Source organism: Anabrus simplex, chromosome 8, assembly GCF_040414725.1.
Source record: "Anabrus simplex isolate iqAnaSimp1 chromosome 8, ASM4041472v1, whole genome shotgun sequence".
Classification (NCBI taxonomy): Eukaryota; Metazoa; Arthropoda; class Insecta; order Orthoptera; family Tettigoniidae; genus Anabrus; species Anabrus simplex.
Genome location: NC_090272.1, coordinates 74,296,540 through 74,318,419, shown reverse-complemented (window position 1 = coordinate 74,318,419; position 21,880 = coordinate 74,296,540).

Sequence of the window (21,880 nt, the reverse complement as noted above, 5' to 3'; positions counted from 1 at the left end):
GTGAAATTTAATACTGTATTTCATGTTGTATGTACTCCAACTTAGTACTTCAGTGTCAGGGTTAAAAATAAAGATCACCGGGCGAGTTGGCCGTGCGCGTAGAGGCGCGCGGCTGTGAGCTTGCGTCCGGGAGATAGTAGGTTCGAATCCCACTATCGGCAGCCCTGAAGATGGTTTTCCGTGGTATCCCATTTTCACACCAGGCAAATGCTGGGGCTGTACCTTAATTAAGGCCACGGCCGCTTCCTTCCAACTCCTAGGCCTTTCCTATCCCATCGTCGCCATAAGACCTATCTGTGTCGGTGCGACGTAAAGCCCCTACCAAAAAATAAAAAAATAAAAAATATAAAGATCTAAATCTAAAATTAGTCTACTTAAGTTTTGTCCTGTATCACTTTACTCTTCACTTGAATGATAGCATACATCTCGGATACATCGACACTCGTTTATAACGACACAATTTATTAGGTCGCTTGGGTGTCGTTATTACCAAGTTCTTCTGTATTTCAGTGAAAATAGCACTGCTAATCTCGCACGAATGGAAAATCTCCATTTGAATGCTTGAAGACGATATTATTCTTACAGTGTGGTTGTCATTGTTCCACTGGACAATCTAGCTGTCACACAGGGCCTTGCTTCACCAGGCTTCTCACCTTTACCTCCCTCCGTCAGCGGTTGTATTTTTTTTTTTTTTTTTTTACCCTTTCAGCATTAGATTTGCGTTGGCCTGTGAGTTGCTCATGTTCGTGCCTTTTCAGGTCTTTTCTTTTCTGTTGACGATATACTCCTTCGAAGCGACAGACTTCTTTCTCTTTGTCCTCTGGTTAGTATTATTAGGGGGATGATAATTACTTCGCATTTCCTTTGAAACAACAACAACAACAACAACATAATAATAATAATAATAATAATAATAATAATAATAATAATAGTAACAGTAATGCCGTTGTTGGTTTTTACGTCGCACTAACGTCTTCGATTTTATGGAGACGCTGAGATGCCGGAATTTTCTGCCGCAGGGGTTATGTGCCGAGTTATCTACCGATAAGACTGACGAATTTGAGCACCTTCCCACAATCCTGAGCACAGAAAGCCAGGGAATCTACCGTCTGAGCCTCTCAGTCTAGAACAACAATTACCATCCCCACCATGAGTTGAATGTCGCTCATTATTCTTTACCACCCATATCTCTGTTCCTTCGATAATATCCCAATCATACACGAGATAACGGTGAAAGCTAGCCTGAGGCTAGAGAAAAATTCAAAAAATCCTCACTTATTAAGAGGAGGCAACATGCAGATTATAAGAATTAATAGAGAACCTGTTTTGATATTGAACTATATTTCGTTTAAGCAAGGTAATATGAAGGTCTCAGGGTGATTATAGGATTTGAATTATAGTTCGTAAATATCTTCCGTTGACTCTTCACCTAAACGTGTTCTTCTGGAATGCTTTAAACACAGTCTTGAAATGTTTTCAGGCAAAGTAAGTAATAAACACCCCATTTAAAATGTTCCATGAATATTTTACTACTGGTTAACTTGCCTTTGGTGAGTCAATTGGTATAGTCTTTGGATTCTGAAGGAAGGCACTTTTATCTAACTTTTTAGCGTTCATGCTAAGCCTGTTCTACTTCTCAGTGCACCATGTACGATGACTCACATACTGTACGTCTTGGCCACATCCTGCCGGATGCTGCTCCCCACATGTAACATCTTAGGTCATACGGGGTACATGCGTTCAATGCTCGCATGAGATCCTCCTTGAAGTCGTTCATTTTATGCACTAGCATTTCGCTGCGGCTTCGCACTCCTGGAAATTAATTTTTTCGCCATTTATTGAAGTAATGAACAATGTAAACTTCCATTTTAAACTTAAATTTTCTGTTGGTTAGAAGTTGAGAAGCAAACAAAACTATTACGGCGATTCCCTATGAGTGATAACAATTATTAAGACAAACTAATGAAATCGCTCTATAGAACATCACTGAGAGTAGTCATACAGTATAACACCTCACTCGGGGGGGGGGGGGGGCAGTACTGACGCCTTCAAGTGGTACTCCACAAAAATTAGTCTCAGCATTTGTAGCGCTAGAGTTAGTGTAGGTTCAGGAAATTAAATTTTAAGTTATCAGTGAAGGAACTATCGGAACAGAAAAAAATCTGTTAGGGCGCACGTGAAGGCATTACACAGTATGCTTAGGTCGAATGACTTCGCATTCTACACGGCGAGCAGAAAGTAAGAAGTATGCAATACAGCCGCCATTGTTAAGGGACCTACGCGTCGTACCGTTTATTTATTTATTTATTTATTTATTTATTTATTTATTTATTTATTTATTTATTTATTTATTTATTAATTGATTTATTTATTTATTTATTTATTTATTTATTTATTTATTTATTTATTTATTTATTTATTTATTTATTTATTTATTTATTTATTTATTTATTTATTTATTTATTTATTTATTTATTTATTTATTTATTTATTTATTTATTTATTTATTTATTTATTTATTTAATTATTTATTTAATTATTTATTTAATTATTTATTTAATTATTTAATTAATTAATTAATTAATTAATTAATTATTTATTTATTTTACAGTGGACACTCGACTCTATGTACATGTTCTTGACACATACAAAAAGATATATAGTCAACTCTATATACACCTTAAATAATGTATATGCAAAGTCCACATTAAAAAGGTCTCTTATAGACGAATGTCCAGCTCTTCCAACCAAGAGTGCTGTAGGGATCATACGATGTATGTCCTCGATCGAACCAGTAAAAGCTCGCAGAGGGCAGTCTTTCAAAATGTGCACGATGGTTTGCATTTCAGCACCACAGTTACAAACTGGAGTCTTTCCAGCCCCACTGATGCAGAGCAGAAGCACTTCTTCCGAATCCGCGGCGTATCCTGTTAAGTGTGGTCCAGGTGGAGCGAGGAAAGTTGAACCCAGGCAGCTTTGTAGTTGGATCCCTGATGTTGACAATGCCGTAAGGGTTAATTGAGACCATTCATGTTTCCATGAATCATCAGGTCTAAAATGTGAATTTACTAATTCCTTTGCCGTCTTCCAGGCAGGTTTCCGTAATTTCAGACTCGTTACGGCATTTTCATCTGAATCTGCGAGGTAAGTAGTTGAAATTGTTCCTGAGAGGCATTATCCTCGAGGTTTAAAACGTTCTTTCTCAGCCCCTACTTAACGGATTGAAATAAAACTAAATGTAGGGAAATTCTAGAAGTCTTTACTTCAATACTGGCAAGTTTTTATGAAAAATGGGTGAACAGTTTTTGTGTTTATTACATCCGAACAGGCAGAGATAACTTACAAAATTATGAATGTCATCTCCGCATCGTATATACCCCTGCCAACCTTCGGAAAATCGCGACAAAAAGCCGATGCTGGCCTAAGGGTAGACACTACATTATAATTAGTAAGACTCCAATAAATCGGGTATAAAATTTAAACGCCAACCTGTCAGTTGCTGCAATATTGTCACATTCGTGGCATAGCACCTATGTGTACTTAGTTTTTATATAAATTAATCAGAAAAAAAACGCATACCATGGTAGGCATTCTGATGAAGCCGATAGCTGGCATATTGGAAGACTGGACCCCGAAAAATTTAATTCAAAAATAAAACGGTATATTTTCGTGCTGAAAGTTTTGTTTTCTGTGTAGGTTATGAATACCTGTGCATTGGATTGGTTTTATATGTATGCTCTCGTATTATCATTGCGCATTTAATTTTGTAGTTATTAGCTAAATTTCAAATTCAGAACAACTGGAGTTCCGGACTCAATCTGTATAAATTCTCCAGCTCTCGTTATGTTACTACACATAATCTGATCCAGCAACTGTGCAAAACTCTGTATATAACTTACACTGCTAATTTAATAAATGCGCCTGCTTTCGCAGTAAAACGAACTCGACTATAAATCTAACTCAAGGTAGACCCCGAACGCAGCCGTGGGTTAGAATTAATGTTCTCTTATGGCACAACTTGCGCAGCTGTCTGATAGGAATAGAGCCCCTGAAACCTCCTTACTGGTCGACAGGCATTTTTGCAGTCGCTCATTACTTTCGATATTCTAAAGCGATTCTTACGTTTGCTGTGTCTCCTTGTTGATCTTCGTTTAACCCGTCTTTCATGGCGACATTACATTCCTTTTTCCAGTACAATATCTCTTATGGAGGAGTAACAATACATCATTTGATATTCCAACTGGAAGTCTTCCAGAATTTGCATTTAATGCTGACATTCAACTTATTGCTATTCATTGATTAACTGACTTACTATGGAAGAAATGCTGGGACAACATATAAGACGGCACACGATACCTCGTAAATATGGTCACTGCTTCATAAAAGAGATCAGGAGAAAAAATCCTAGAAGTAGGTTAAAGGGTCCAAAAGTTTACAAAAAGTTATATAGCCTTGTTTTTCTCGAGACCAATCGGGTACGTAATTCCGTAGCGACAGCTGTAGGGGTGGTTTGTACAGTACAGACACATTTCGTAAAAGTGACTAGAGAATTGAACTCCGCTCTACATAAAAGGGTACATTGTTTTTAAGATGGTCTCACTGCCTCTTGTTCGGTTTTTGCATTGTACGGAGAAGCCTAGGCCTATATCAGACTGTGTGTAGATAAAATTTGCCGTAAGATGTACCCGGTAATATAAGACACGACTATGAGACATTTAATTCCTAGCAGGTTGCATATTTTCAGGACAAAATAGGCGCAGCTGATCCACCCGGTATAAGATATGGCGTATGGCTTTTAGTGCCTAGAGTATCCGAAAACTTGTTCAGCTCGCCAGCTCTGTAGTTGCTTTTCCTGGTTCACCTCATGAGTGCGAGGGTGTTGTCTGTGAGTATATGTATAATTGTTCGGGTGTTGTGTATTCCTCGGGATACGAACTCAGGACAGCAGCTTCCTCCGAGGATCGACCCGTAGTGAAGTAGGGGTCATTATGTTAGGTACCAAATAGGTTTGTGATTAGTAGCAACAGAGTGCGTTGCTGGCTTTTACAGTACCTGTGATTAGTACAACTTTAGGAGCGACACCATGGTTCTGATTTGGCTATGATTAGTACCCACTATATGAGGAACACCACGGGATAGTGCGGGTCCCTGTGGTTAGTACACGTATGTGATGAACACCATAGGTTTGCGTTGCCTGTAAATGACGCCGCAATGTGCGAAACACCATAGGTCTGTATTCCATGTGCGAATTTCATTGCCTGTGAGTAGTACCATACTGTGTGAAATGCCGCGAGTGTACGCTACTTTTGATTAGTACCGCAACATGACAAATACCATGGTTCTACTTTCGTAGCGATAAGTATCATTATGAGGGGCCGATGACTTGGATTTTGGACCCCTTTAGACTAAAAGCATCATCGATTCAGTATTATGCTATAGACGCAGTCCCTTGGTCAGTAATACTATTGTTTCACGTCAGTTTCTGTGAATACGAGACATTGCGGGTCAGATCCACTGATTGTTTTAAATTCATATCCACCCATTCATTCTTCGTCCTCACGTTTTTAATTCTGGACAGTGGAGGATTTTGTACTTTTAATTTGTCATTCCGTTTCGTCGCATTTCGTACCATTAGGGGCCGATGACCTCGATGTTAGGCCCCTTTAAACAACAAGCATCATCATCATCATCATCAAACATTACATCATTGTTAGAGATACGTTCCTCAGCTGTCCGGTAGAGGGAAATTTATATTCGAAATTGACATGCAGGAAGCATAAATGGCATTAAAAATTGTTCTTTCACTTACTGAGGCCATACGATTATTAGGGTTTATTATTGCTGCTATTAACAGAGATATGATTTGTTAAGCTCTGTAAATGCCTTTGCTGGCAAGATGTGGTGTTTACGGTGCACTATGTCTTCTTGTATGGGCTAGAATAAAATTGTTACTTTCATTGACCTGGCTCAGTCTTATACTTGGCTTTGACAATATGAAAGTGGCTGAGGTATGTGTGACGCTAGTAATGCCATTCCTTATACAGCCAGTCCCTGCTATGAATGGTGTGAAAATGTCGCTCATAGGGTCAGTTGGTGCATGCATTTCAGTGGGTTTGGCAGACTGATGTGCAATAGCAACTTCTGGCTCAGTGAGGAAAGCAACGGGAAACTACCTCACTCCTCATTTTCCTAGTACACCTCTTCAGTGACACCTAGGCCATCTATGACAGCTAATGGTGAACCTGCCTTGCCTTCGGGCTGAATACCCAACATACATAAGCTCTGTAAACACACAGTTTCCAAGATATGTATGGGAAAATGGTGTACAATATGTACAGTAGTAACCTTGGCAGTCATTCTGGTGGGAAGCTATAAATTCGTTTAGACCTAATGTCGACCGCCCGATGGGAGAAAATGTAAGGCTTATGGCGTGGTTTGCTTTACAAGTACTACACTGATAAGCTATGCGGTGCTGTACTCTATACGTAGTCTAAGCTTTCGGTTTAATTTCGGTGTTAGAATCCTGTTCTTAAGAATTACTCATTCTGGCAACATGTGTCCCAACAACCGGTCTCACTAGTCGTTATCATCTCATTATTTGGCTGATTCACGGGTCTACTGCGCTTTATTGTGACTTGACTCATGTGACTCATTAAAATACAAAACTGGGACATTAATATACATGCTTCAGACAAAGTTTGGCGCGGGATATGTTTGTCTTCTTCCACGGAGGAGAAAGCAAATAATACAAGTTTTGAGTATTATGTGTGAGAAGTGGCCGAAAACGGATTTAATTATACATTCTTTCTTCGAAAAAATATATTTGTTGTAACGTCTTACGCCAGGACTACTAGCCTGGAACCTACAAATCTACGTAGCAGGTCCAGCTTGAGTTCCTTTCTTTCTTTCTTTATTTATTTATTTATTTATTTATTTATTTATTTATTTATTTATTCCGAGGCATAGAAAATGTACTTTGCACGCCGGGCTAAGTAGCTCGGACGGCTGAGCACTGACTTCTGAGCCCAGCTTGGCAGGTTCAGTCAGGTGGTATTTGAAGGTGCTCAAATACGCCAGCCTCGTGGCGCTAGATTTACTGGCACGTACAAGAACTCCTGCGGAACAAAGTTCTGTCACCTCGGCGTCTCCGAAAACCGTAAACGTAATTAGTGGGACGTAAAAACCACTGTCGCACAAAGGAAAGGGCTCTTCCTGGAATACATACCAGGGAACAAATGGGTAAGAAGAGATCACCTTCTGCGGTGTGGAGAAAGGCCATGAAGATGACAGCGACTGTGTGCGCCGTTCGCTCCGTGCCGGGAAGGTCCCAGGACACCCTCTGTCGGCGTTGCCTGAGAGAGCACGAAACTCTTGTCCGTCGGCTGCCCTGAGAATGGTTTTCCGTGGTTGTCCATTCCCCTGCACTAAGGCGAATGCCGGGGCAGTTCCTAGTATAGGCCCACGGCCGCCGACCCTCACACCTTCTCCGAATATCTTTACCGAACAAAGCTCCCGGCCTGAGAGACGGCGTCACCGTCGAAGAGGCCCGCCTCCCCCTTCATGGGAGGAATGAAAACAACAAGAAGGCTTCCTAATAAAAGAGATGGTCGTTATCTGAAAATGAATTTTCCTGAAAATGAGACCCTGACAAATCAATTTACTTTACTTTCTTCAGCTTATCCCAGTTATTTTTGGGGTCGCTGGAGGCACCCAGGCTTATTTTGGTTTTGGCCGGGGGTTTAAAGACGGATGCCCTTCCTGACGCCACGTGTTTTTAGATTGACGAGGATTCGAACCTCAGTCTTCCGGGTGGGAATCCAGCGGCTAAGCCACCGAGCCAATCCCCTCCCCCCTCCCCCGTCAGATTGATTTATTTTTTTTGACCCAGAAAAACATAGTCTTTGATATTCATCGGAATCGTTAGAGCAGTTGCGAGAAAGCTACCATTTGTTCACAAGAATTGGTCGTTTAAAAGTGTAGAATAGGACGATGATAATATAAATATCGATAAAGCGCTCATATTCCTCAGGGATCGCAGCAACTACATATATCTTCTCATCTACCATAGCAGAGAATTTCGACCATTTAGCCTTCCTGAAGTTGAATTGCCTCTAGAACCTAACTTCTTGTGGTCTTATTCTTGAGGAGAAGTAACATATTATTAGGCTGTGATATGTATTTGTCATGAGTTTTCCCACTGATGTGGAGCATTGGGGAACAATACTATTGCTCACAAACAGATCAGGACTGTAACCTCTATGTCCTCTGCCCATGAAAGGACAGCTTTTCCAATTTTTTCCTCTCGGATATAGCCGCAAACGTGACTATGGCTGTTGAAGTCGTCAGTTATATCAGACCTTTCATGACGCTGAAGTTCACAGGTGGAATGAAATGGAACTCTTCAGTGGGTGGTTTATACACAAAGCTGATCGTGATGTTGCTAAGTTTCTGATATAATCTTCACATTATTTTCTTCTGTGTGATGGGCACCACTGACCTTGAGGCCTGGTTTAACAAAGATAGCGCATAATAATAATAACAATAATGAAAATGAAATGAAATAGCGTATGGCTTTTAGTGCCGGGATGGGTCCGAGGACTTCGGCTCGCCAGATGCAGGTCTTTCGATTTGACATCCGTAGGTGACCTGCACGTCGGGATGAGGGTGAAATGATAATGAAGACGACACATACACCCAGTACCGTGCCAGGGGTATTAACCAATTTTTGTTAAAATTCCCGACCCTGTCGGGAATCGAACTCGGGACCCCTGTGACCAAAGGCCAGCATGCTAACCATTTAGCCATGGAGCCGGAAATAATAATAATAATAATAATAATAATAATAATAATAATAATAATAATAATAATAATAATAATAATAATAATAATCGTATGGTCTCGGCTACTGTGAGCAGACATTTAGATCTGATGCCATTTAAGCTGCTGCATATCGATTTCAGAGCCTCTGTGGCTCAGGCGGCAGCGCGCCGGCCTCTCACCGCCGGGTCAAATTCCGGTCACAACATGTGAGATTTGTGCTGGACGAAGCGGAGGTCCGGTTTTCCCTGTCATATTTCATTCCAGCAACACTCTCCAATATCATTTCATCTGTCATTCATTAATCATGCCCCAGAGGAGTGCGACAGGTTTCGGCAGCCGGCACAATTCCTATCCTCGCCGCTAGATGGGGACTTCATTCCAATCAATCAGTCAATACTGATCTGGATTTAGGGCAGTCGCCCAGGTGGCAGATTCCCTATCTGTTGCTTTCCTAGCCTTTTCCGAAATGATTTCAAAGACATTGGAAATTTATTGAACGTCTCCCTTGGTAAGTTATTCCAATCCCTAACTCCCCTTCCTATAAATGAATATTTGCCCCAGTTTGTCCTCTTGAATTCCAACTTTATCTTCATATTGTGATCTTTCCTGCTTTTATAAACGCCATTCAAACTTATTCGTCTACTAATGTCATTCCACGCCATCTCTCCGCAGACAGCTCGGAACATACCACTTAGTCGAGCAGCTCTTCTTCTTTCTCTCAATTCTTCCCAACCCAAACTTTGCAACATTTTTGTAACGCTACTCCTTTGTCGGAAATCACCCAGAACAAATCGAGCTGCTTTTCTTTGGATTTTTTCCAGTTCTTGAATCAGGTAATCCTGGTGAGGGTCCCATACACTGGAACCATACTCTAGTTGGGGTCTTACCAGAGACTTTTATGCCCTCTCCTTTACATCCTTACTACAACCCCTAAACACTCTCATAACCATGTGCAGAGATCTGTTCCCTTTATTTACAATCATATTTATGTGATTACCCCAATGAAGATCTTTCCTTATATTAACACCTAGATATTTACAATGATCCCCAAAAGGAACTTTCACCCCATCAACGCAGTAATTAAAACTGAGAGGACTCTTCCTATTTGTGAAACTCACAACCTGACTTTTAACCCCGTTTATCAACATACCATTGCCTGCTGTCCATCTCACTACATTTTCGAGGTCACATTGCAGTTGCTCACAATCTTGTAACTTATTTATCACTCTATAGAGAATAACATCATCCGCAAAAAGCCTTACCTCCGATTCCACTCCTTTACTCATATCATTTATATATATAAGAAAACATAAAGGTCCGATAATACTGCCTTGAGGAATTCCCCTCTTAATTATTACAGGGTCAGATAAAGCTTCACCTACTCTAATTCTCTGAGATCTATTTTCTAGAAATATAGCAACCCATTCAGTCACTCTTTTGTCTAGTCCAATTGCACTCATTTTTGCCAGTAGTCTCCCATGATCCACCCTATCAAATGCTTTAGACAGGTCAATCGCGATACAGTCCATTTGACCTCCAGAATCCAAGATATCTGCTATATCTTGCTGGAATCCTACATTGAGCTTCAGTGGAATAACCTTTCCTAAAACCGAATTGCCTTCTACCGAACCAGTTATTAATTTCACATTCCTGACCCGGTCGAATGACTGGAAACAGGCTGTTGATTTTCATTTTTCATATCGATTTCAACGTTCTGTTGTACTCTAGAAAATGGCGGAGAAACGGGAACTCTGTTGGGTGATCTTCTAATCTTTGGCTTGAGTTTTTAATTAATTTAGTTGTGTAAACACTAAATGTATCGCCAGATATCTATTACTTGCCGATTATGTATCTAGAGTGGCCGAAAACGTTGTGAACCGGGCATATGAGCGTTAGAGGGTTGGTCATATTGATAAATAATGTGAACACCACGTGAACACGAATCTGTATCTGGCACGCTGTTGGCTGCCGAAGTTAGCCAATCAGATCGCATTACGGATGAATTCAAATGCACTTTGCGAACCGGAGTTGCTAAATCTGCACGTGACGTACTATGACTCGATCGTGCCAGCACGGAGGTCTGTGTTTAAATCCCTTCCCTGACGAAGTTTTTCTTCTATAGGTGTTCTCAATTTACTGAATTTGTACATGTTTTATCCACTAAACTGAAGTCTTCGACAGATGGTTAGCACTAATTTATTACAAAAAATGTTTTGATTTTGGTAATGATGATTCGTCGCAGGCCCCGTGGTGTAGGAGTAGCGTGTCTGCCTCTTACCCGGAGGCCCCGGGTTCGATCCCCGGCCAGGTCAGGGATTTTTACCTGGACCTGAGGGCTGGTTCGAGGTCCACTCAGCCTACGTGATTAGAATTGAGGAGCTATCTGACGGTGACATGGCGGCCCCGGTCTAGAAAGCCAAGAATAACGGCCGAGAGGATTCGTCGTGCTGACGACACGACACCTCGTAATATGCAGGCCTTCGGGCTGAGCAGCGGTCGCTTGGTAGTCCAAGGCCCTTAAAGGGCTGTAGTGCCATGGGGTTTGGTTTGGTCGATGATGATATCGATATTGTAGGTGTTGCTTAGTGCATTTGTTTATCTTCGCTACTTGCTGAGCAAAATTGGCAGCTGTGAGCTTGCGTCCGGGAGATAGTGGGTTCGAGCTCCACTGTCGGCGGCCCTGAAGATGGTTTTCCGTGGTTTCCTATTTTCACACGAGGCAAATGTTGAGGCTGTACCTTAATTAAGGCCACAGCCGCTCCCTTCCCATCCCTAGCCCTTTCCTATCCCATCGTCGCCATAAGACCTGTCTGTATCGGTGTGACGTAAAGCAAACAGAAAAAAAAAGAGATCAGAAGAAAAGTTGCTATGAACCAACTTAGAATCATCTGACGCGATCGGGTAAAAACGCAGAGAAACACATGGACTGTGTCTTGGTATTTTCAGTCTTCTTCTATGACTGTGATTCATGGGTGGTGAAAGCCAAGGACAAAACGCGCTTCGATGAGTTTGAAATGTGGTGTTGGCGGGGAATGTTAGTAATATCTTAGACGGAGAAGTGATATAACTCCTCCCTAATTAACTTGCTTTCCGGAATTGACTTTCAGCTCTTGTTAGAGAACCCTGCATTTGTATGGACATGTTGTAAGGAGAGAAAATAAAACAAACCAAACCAAACCCCATGGCGCAATAGCCCCGAAAGGCCTTGGCCCACCAAGCGACCGCTGCTCAGCCCGAAGTTCAGCAGAATACGAGGTGTCGTGTGGTCGGCCCTTATTCTTAGCTTTCTAGACCGCGACCCCCCTTCTCACCGTCAGATGGCTCCTCAATTGCAATCACGTCGACTGAGTGGACTTCGAATCAGCCTTCAGATCTAGGCAATCCGGGAATCCAACCAGGGGCCTCCGGATAAGAGACAGGATATCCCACACCATGGGGTCTGCGTCAGTAGAGAAAAACAGCATTTTAAACCTAATTGTCCAAGTGAAAGTTAATGGGATCACGCCGCGTGCAAGAGCACCCAGAAGATGGATCGGCCAGATCGAAGACGCAACTCACTCACCTCTTCGAGTGACAATCTGAAATGCAAGAAACCCGCTGGTCATCTCTATTGAACGGTAAAGTGAATGAGATGACGATACTCAGACACGAGTTAGACGGCTGACACAGAAAGAGAGTGGGGGGGGGGAGTAAAATCCACCACGTTTACTTAAAATCAATTTTTCTAAAAAAAAAAAAAGTCATATGCGTATTCTTAGTAGTTCTAATTGTTCTCCAGGAATTGCAGGAATGGTCTAGAACTGGGAATGAAGCGACCTTGGCCTTAATTAATGTACAGCCCCACCACTTGGGTAGCTACCTGTCTGGATCGGTGGTAGAGTCAGGTTCCAGATCCCAAGATCTTGGATTCAAATCCGGCAGAGGTAACCGGATTTTTGAAGGGCTACCAACAATATATTCAACACACCTTTTTTTTTTTTTTTCATTTTCAATCTGCTTTACGTCACAGTGACACATATAGGTCTTATGGAGACGATGGGATAGGGAAGGGTTAGGAGTGGGAAGGAAGCGACCGTGGCCTTAATTGAGGTACAGCCTCATCATTTGACTTATGAGAAAATGGGAAACGACGGGAAACCATCCTCAGGACTGCAGAGAGTGGGGTTCCAACCCACTCCGTACAGCCACCTGCTCGGTCGACACTTCATGTCGTGTGATGTCGGCATGTAAAAGATCTCTGGTGACACATTTGGTGTTCACCCAACAACATTTAAAAAAAAGCCACAGGTCGCCCAAGAGAGATTCATATTAATCTGCCATCTGGATATTAAAATCGAACTGAAATTGACGAGCAGGCGTCCTAAATGGCGACAAATTAAAATGCCTTCACACGTTAGCTGAGGCCATACTATTATTAGCACTTCCGTGGTGTGAAAATAAGAAACCAGGGCTGCCGATAGTGGAGTTCGAACCCACGTTCTGCTGAAAGCGAATTTATACTCCAAACCGCTTTATCTGTAGGTATGAATTTGTTCTCACAGGACTTATGACCACGATATCCACCAATTGAAACTTCTACTTCTTGTTTTGTTAGCTTATTCTGCTAATATGTGCGAAGTTGGGATCTGCTGCTCTTTTCCTCTATCTCATCTCGTCCAATATTTGGGAAATGTGGGTATTTAAATGCAAATCATGTAGTAGATAACTGAAATTAAGTTAATTCTAATGTACACTACGTCAATATGCTAATGTTCATATCGCTGCTCCTCGAAACTTAAAACCTAATTACGCGCTTAATGTCATTTATATGATGATGCATGTCTCTCCGTATTTTATGTAACACCTCTTTCCTGACAGTGTTGGATTTGTGTTCCTTATATTTACATTTATTACAGCCCAGTGCTTGCAATATACTGCCAGCTCTAGCCTAGAATGATGGCAATTTCCATAGTAATGTGTATCATGCTTTGAAGGGCATGATGGCAAACCTATGTATCACACCAGGTGACACGGGAACACGATTTCTGTGGCAGGCCGGGCATGCTTTTCCGTGCTTTCCTATTTTCACACCAGGCATGTGCTGGGGCTGTACCTTAATTAAGGCCATTGCCGCTTCCTTCCTACTCCTAGCCCTTTCCTATCCCATCGTCGTCATAAGACCTCTCTGTGTCGGTGCGACGTAAAGCAGATTCTAAAAAATAAATACGTACTGAATACTGAAAACGTGCCAGACTTTGTTCGGACTTTCCAATCTGGTGCGTTTATTGTCCAATGTCAAGAGCCGCGGCACCCATCTTGCGGATAATTTTTCATACCCAATTCTTCGGTTAAAATATAATATACCCGTTCAGAAGACATCTCTACGGCTTCAGCAATCTCCCGCACTTTCAGTCGACGATCCTCCATGACCATTTTATGCATTTTTTCAATAAATTCTGGGGTCGTAACACTTTTTGGCCGTCCACTACGCGGATCATCATCCAAGCTCTCCCGATCAAATTTAAACTCGCTGGTCCACTTGGCAACAGTTGAAAATGAAGGAGCAGAGTCCCCCAGTGTGTTCTGAAAGTCGGCATGAATTTCCTTTGCTTTCATACCTTTCTTTACAAAGTATTTAATCACTGCTCGAATCTCAGTTTTTTCCATTGTCACAGATCACTACGCGGGAACAACAACAAAGAGTCGTCAATACCACACTCCTGCAGCTAGAGCACTGACGCGCCACGTGTTCACTCACAAAGGATGTCATTATTGCGCGGGAACCTCGTTGTTCTAGCACTGACATCTAGCGGTGATTTTCAAACCGTCCTCGTAGGTCTAAAATCTACCAACACAGCATATTTTAACATTACGCTTAAAAAAGAAGTATGTCACAATTAATGATATGGCCGTATGTGTTACAAATTTTATTAGGTTAAAGCAAAAATATATCTTACTCTTAAAATGTCCCTGTGCTTTAAATGCAATTTTCAGTGATGTTTGCAAAATAAAATCATGAAATATTCAGTCGATTGGATTTATATGTAAGTCAAATGAGGGGCTTTCATGGTGATTTTAAAGGAACACAACCGGTGGCATACTAGACAGTAAAAAGTAATAAACAATGCCTTAATTAACACGGTAGTCGGAAAACGTTTGTCATCCCTGGTCTAGTAGATTGACATACTATCGTTATAAATACATTTATTTTAACTTCAACCCCCCTCCCAGTACTTCGTATTTATCTCGGATTAGATACTAGAGTCCCAAAATGGTCATGGAAAGGCACAGACTCAAGAAGACCTGGCCACTACGGAGAGGGAAGAATGCCGTATTCGCCGCATTGCTGTGATGGATCGTAACGCATCTGTAGTTGCCATTAGAGCTTCAGTTGGCACCATAGTGACTCAGCGAACTGTAACAAATCTATTAGTTGAGAGACAGCTCCGAGCCAGACATCCTGTAGTGTTCTTGCCACTAACTCCGAATCACTGCCATCTGCGACTTCAGTGGTTTCAAGCTACAGCTCATTGGAGGGCGGAGTGGAGATCCGTTGTATTCTCAGAGGACATCCGTTTCTGCCTTGGTGCCAGTGGTGGCCGTAGTTTGGTAAGGAAGAGGCCAGGTGAGAGCTTGGAAATAAGCTGTCTGCGGCGTCGACACAATGGACCTACACCAGGAATTACGTTATGGTCTGTGGAGCGATTCTCTTTGACAGCAGGAGCACTGGCGTCGTTATCCCAAGAGCCTGGACAGCGGATTTGTCAGACTGGTGATTGAACCGGTTGTGCTGCCATTCACTAGCAATATTCAACTGGGTGTTTTCCAACAAGTGTATTGCTACTGTCACCCAACGTGCTCTACAGAGTGTCGACCAATCGCCTCGGCCTGCGATATCACCAGACCTTTCGCCCATTGAGCACATACGGAACGTTATGGGTCGACAAATTCAGCGTCATCCAGTATCAGCATTAACCGTTGTTGATTTCTCCGACCAAGTGCAACAGACATGCAACTCCATCCCAGAATATTACATACGGCACCCGTACGACACAGTGCATGCACGTTTGCATACTCAAAATCGTGGCGACTACAACTGTTATATATGGACCACCATGTCAAATGTGTCTCACGCATACTGTAATCTACTGTCTTCTTGGTGTTGGGATATAATTTCCGATCTTCCGTGTTTCATGCGTTTTTGCCGTGTGAAGATGAATGGCGGCGATGTTCGGGATTATTGTATTTTTTACGAACTTCCAAATTTCTCCGGAAATATTTCCATATAAAAAAGGCAGACAAGAATAACTGTATAAAATCTAATTTTTAATCATTTATGACTTGTACATTTTTACCATATGAGCTTTAATAATGGATATAGGCCCTACTTACGAATTTATATTTTCATTATTAAATCTATCACAGGGGAGCATCGCTGTCCTGGAAATACTGTTCAGTTGTCATGCTAAAGAATTGACAGTGGTAGTGGTTTCTGTCCAAATTGTTTTTACAAGCCTTCAAATTGCTTGCTCATTAGCGCCCATCGAATACACTAGAGATAAATCCGCGACAGTTTGCGATAAATCGTGAACCAACGCTGTGCGCACCACCTAGCATGAAAACCTGACAGATCTTCTCAGCTGATTTTGAGGAAATGAAATCATTCTTTGTTTTTCACAGTTACGAAGGTAATGAGATTGGTAATTCATTTATTCCCCTTGATGAAGAATCCACATTATAATGGCTGATAAAATTAGTTCAACTCTAATAATGAAATACAAAGGAACTCGCGTTTCTTTCCACGTTTCAAAGCGGTAAGCGTCGGTAGTAACTACGCCAAAGCAAAGTCATCTCCGTACAGGCCATGAAGGCCCTTGGAAGGGTGGAAGGCAAAGGCTTCTACTATCCGTAATCTCGACACTTAGTGGGGTGGTGTGGTTAGCTCTAGGCCCGGCCGCCTTTGCCCTCAGGAATTAACCTGGTACTAATTTTTGGTGTAGGCTGAGTGAACCTCAGCGCCATGCGCACATTGCGACGTGGAAATCTCGTTTCTTAAGTTTTTCGACTTGCTGACGGGGAATCGAACCCACATCCTTCCGTCTTAACCGAGCACGTCTTTACCGCCTCGGCCAGGCAGCTCGTAGTGATTATAAAGAGTTTGTTAATGATAAGTGAGGGCGTTGTCTGTGGGTATGTGTAATTGAACGGGCTAGGAATTGGAAGTAAGCGGCCGTGGCCTTAACAATGGTCCCATCCCGAAATTTGCCTGGAATTGAGGAAAAACCACTTTGAGGATGGCCGACGTGTGATTCGAACTTACCTGTCTCCCGAGTACAGAGCTAATAGCTATTATGTCCGTGCCGAAACAACACTGATTTTTGTTGCCTTTGTCTTCACACTTCGTGGGCAAAATGGAGCATCGGGGAAATTAATAGACAGCAAATGTGCGCAACGTGTACAGAACGCGCTTCTCTCAGCAAGAAATTCCTGGTATAATGACAATGAAACTCCATGTTTGAAGGACTTTAACATTTAGGTCATCGTCCCCCACCTCCACCCCCGCCTAGTATAATCATAAGGCAGTCAATAGCCTTGGAATAAATAACAACAACAAGTCAGAGATACATTCTGAAAGCTTTACTCATGCAAATAATTTGGGCGCAGATGAATGCAAGCATTAGCACTAGAGAAAACAAGTGCGCGTAGAACAGAAAACAGCGCAGCAGAATGCACATCCTGAATGTTGAATCAGCAGACATGTCTATATATAAAACATATGCGAGGTACTTCCAGTACGGACATCCATCCTGTAACACAATACAAGGTTAAAAATAAAATGAATGCTTCCTCCTCTCTTGTAAGATGAAATGTTTTACCAGATCCATTCACTCTACACCATCAGTTAATAAAAAAAAAGCTTACTCTTTCCCTCGAATACTTTTAAAATATTACAATCATGCTTCAAAATAGTGAAATACTTATCTATAGGTACTATTAATAAAAATGAGATGGTGTCTGTCAACTTGTATGTGCTAACTTTGGACTGGCAAGACTGGGAAGCAAGGAGACGAACTGCTTGACAAAGCGGAATGTTCCGAGCTGTCACTGAGGAAATGACATGGAGTTCTTAAAACTAGGAAAAATGAAATTGCAATTTGAGAGGAAAAACTGTGGCAAATACTTTTTTTATAGGAATAGGAATTAGGGATTATAATAATTTACCAGTAGAGCCTCCGTGGCTCAGGCGGCAGCGCGCCGGCCTCTCACCGCTGGGTTCCGTGGTTCAAATCCCAGTCACTCCATGTGAGACAATGCTGGACAAAGCGGAAGCGGGACAGGTTTTTCTCCGGGTACTCCGGTTTTCCCTGTCATCTTTCATTCTAGCAACACTCTCCACGAACATTTCATTTCATCTGGCATTCATTAATCATTGCCCCAGAGGAGTGCGACAGGCTTCGGCAGCCGGTACAATTCCTATCCTAGCCGCTAGATGGGGCTTCATTCATTCCATTCCTGACCCGGTCGAATGACTGGAAACAGGCTGTGGAATTTCATTTTTCAATAATTTACCAGTTTGATAAATTTCCAACTCCTTTTAAATCATTTTCGAAAATACTAGGTAAACAACTGATAGGAGTTCGGCTCCATGGCTAAATGGTTAGCGTGCTGGCCTTTGGTCACAGGGATCCCGGGTTCGATTCCCGGCAGGGTCGGGAATTTTAACTATCATTGGTTAATTTCGCTGGCACGGGGGTATGTGTTGTTTTCATCATCATTTCATCCTCATCACGAAGCGCAGGTCGCCTACGAGCGTCAAATTCGAAAGACCTTCACTTGATGAGCCGAACATGTCCTCGGACACTCCCGGCACTAAAAGCCATACGCCATTTTATTTCATCTGATAGGAAAACTGGCACCTGGGTGATAGCCCTAAATGCAGGTCAGTGGTGGTTGATTGATTGATCCGGATAGGCTCGATAACTACTGGACCGATTGAGGTGAAATTTGGTAAGTGTACAGTCTAAGCCGGTTATAACTACTCAGAAAGAACCGCCAGGCTTCTACTCCAGGGGCTAATGTGCAAGATGGCGGCCGCGCGCAACTACTTATTGCTAGAGCTCCCGAGGCAAGATGGTCGCTATACATTGGTTATATGAGAGTAAGGAGCTGGGTTAGGGGCTAATGGTGATACTTTGTTCTTATAGGCCTAACTCTACAGAGCTACCTCAGGCACTCACAACTTGTAACTTTATGACCTATTAGTTTTATCAGCCTAACATTCGAGAGCTGAGGCAAGGGCTTCTATGCAAGATGGCAGCTATACTCTGTCTGTCTGTATTTCTTTCTTTCTTTGCTATTGTTGTTGTTGTTGTTGCTAAAATGTCATCTGTAAATTTAGGCTGCACATTTACAGGGTTATTTAACAGAATATGTTAAAACTTTAAAATCAAGTAATAGATACTGTATTTGTGGAGTGAAACTGAGAGGAATCTTTCTTCTAATGTCTACACAGTACCACAGGGATAATATGTCGGCAAGATATAAAGTAATAAGTGAGGAAGAAAGTAGCACAGTGTAAATTGATCACTAATGTCACACACGGACTTGGCTAATAAATTAGATTTTCTCTCTGTCCTTCAAAATTGTTTCTTTTTCTTTTCTTTAATTTTGGCTTTCAGTCTTAATGACCACGTAGCCATCTACAATTTTGTATGTTTCTGATTATTAATTATTATGAATTGACTTTGATTAATTGAACTTATACGTTTAAGACGAACACAAACACCCAGCCCCCGAGCCGGAGAAATTAACCAGACGAAGTTAAAATCCCCAATCGAACCCGGGACCCCAGTGACCAAAGGCCAGCGCGCTTTTCCAAATTGTTGAATTCGTTGACTATGATACACCCAATCCCCTCGCTATGCTGACGTTTGTTTCCCCATTTTTTAATCGCCCATATTATGTGTAATGTTTCTTCAATATTTAACACTTTCCCTTTATTTTTCGACATATCCACAGCGATGCTTGCCTTGACTGTTTAACAGTGAGACTGTTTTGTTATCTACAATCTACAGAAAACAAGAGTTTGAAAATTAGCTGTGCATTGTTTTCAGCAATCTCCAAATACGTAACAAACAAAAATAAACATTGGGTGTTATAGTCGATGCATTTCTCCGAAAATTTGATAAAAAAAGTAAGCCGGTTTATACGATATGTCGTACTAAACGATTTTCTTAAATACCGTCATCATCATCATCATCGGTGTCCCACTCCAGTCGCCCGGGTGTGGTTAACAAGCCCTCTCTACTCCTTTCTGTCCTTCCACTTTTCCTGCTCCGTTACTTCCGCCACATCCAATCCAGCTTCTCTAATGTCCTTCCAAATCTAGTCTATCCACCTTCTTCTCGGTCTTCCAACTGGTCTCTTTCCCTTAACTTCTCTTTCCAATTCCCTTCTTGCTACCCGTTCCTTTCCCATTCTTTTTACATGTCCGAACCATCTGTCTTTCTTTCTATATCTTCTGTACTAACGGTTCTATATTTAGCTCTTCTCTCGTTTTAATATTTTGAATTCTATCTCTTCTTGTCTTTTTAACCGATGTTCTTAAAAATTTCATTTCTACTGCGTGGATCTTACTATCTTGTCTCTTAATAGTTACCAGCGTTTCTAGTCCGTATGTTAGAATTGGTATGAAATACGGTTTATATAAGGTTTATTTCGTTTTCTTGGGTACTTTGTCATCCCATAAAAGCTCTCTGACTTGATGATAAAATGTTGTACCTTTACTTAGTCTAGTTATTAATTTCAGGGTTGATTTCATTACTTCCATTAATAATGCTACCCAGATATGTAAACTGTTCTACATTCTCTAACCGTTCTCCATCTATGTTCACTTGGCTTCTCTTTTTCTCTTTTCCACAATGCATGACTAAATACAGAACAATGTTTTATAGAATTTAGACGGGACCGCCGTTTTATCCAGTTTGTCGCGATGGACGGTTTCTACTGTATCTTTAATTCGCCCACTTTTGATTTAGATATATTTCACCGTTTTGCTTTAGTAAGAATTTTTACAGGGGTATGCTCCAAATTTGGGCAATTTTTGCCCTGCATCAACTGAAATAACGGGCAAACGGTTGGCCCTGTCAAAAAATTATGTGCATAGTGTGGCCTTGAAAATTAATTTTGCTACAAGAAACGTCATATGTATTTTCTTCGTAACTCTTAACGGTTTTCGAGTAAATTCAGCTTTTAATACATGCACACATCTTATTTGTAGACTGTTATGCCTTTCAGCGTTCAGTCTGCAAGCCTCTGTGAATTTCCTAACCGCCGCCACAATCTTATGTTTGTTACTAGTTCTATGGCCTCGTTTATTTCTATACATGTTCAATCGTTAGAAATTTAGTCTACCCATCGTCGTCTTTGTCTCCCTCTACTTCTCTTACCCTCCATAACAGAATCCCTTATTCTCCTAGATAACCTATCCTTCTCCATTCGCTTCACTTGTCCACACCACCGAATCCGGTTTATGCTTGCAGCTTCATGCATCAAATTAATTTACTTATCCTTTATCTCCTCATTCCGAATACCCTCCTGTCATTCTTCCCACCTGTTTGTGCCAGCTATCATTCTCGCAACTTTCATGTCTGATACTTCTAACTTATGAATAAGATATCCTGAGTCCACCCAGCTTTCAGCGAGCACACTGCATTAGCTTTGCTGCATCATGATTCAAACTCACTCACTATACTACCATCCTGGGGAAAAACACATCGTAATTACTTGAAATTACTGTATCTACCTGTTCCGCCTTTGTATCTCCAATCTGACATTCATTTCTCTTGGATTTCTTAGCTGATGACATCAATTTAGTCTTGAGAAGGCTAATTTTCATATCATACTTATTGCACCTGTTTTCGGGTTCCGAGGTATTAGACACAGTGGAAATTATTCTACTCTTCATAAAATTAAATCCTAAGTTAACTGAATAGATAGTTGTAAAATTGGGAAGCCTCTTCCCTACCGGAAGCTACTTTCACATTCGATGTTGCTGGTGAGTTAGTTTTTTGAGTAGAGT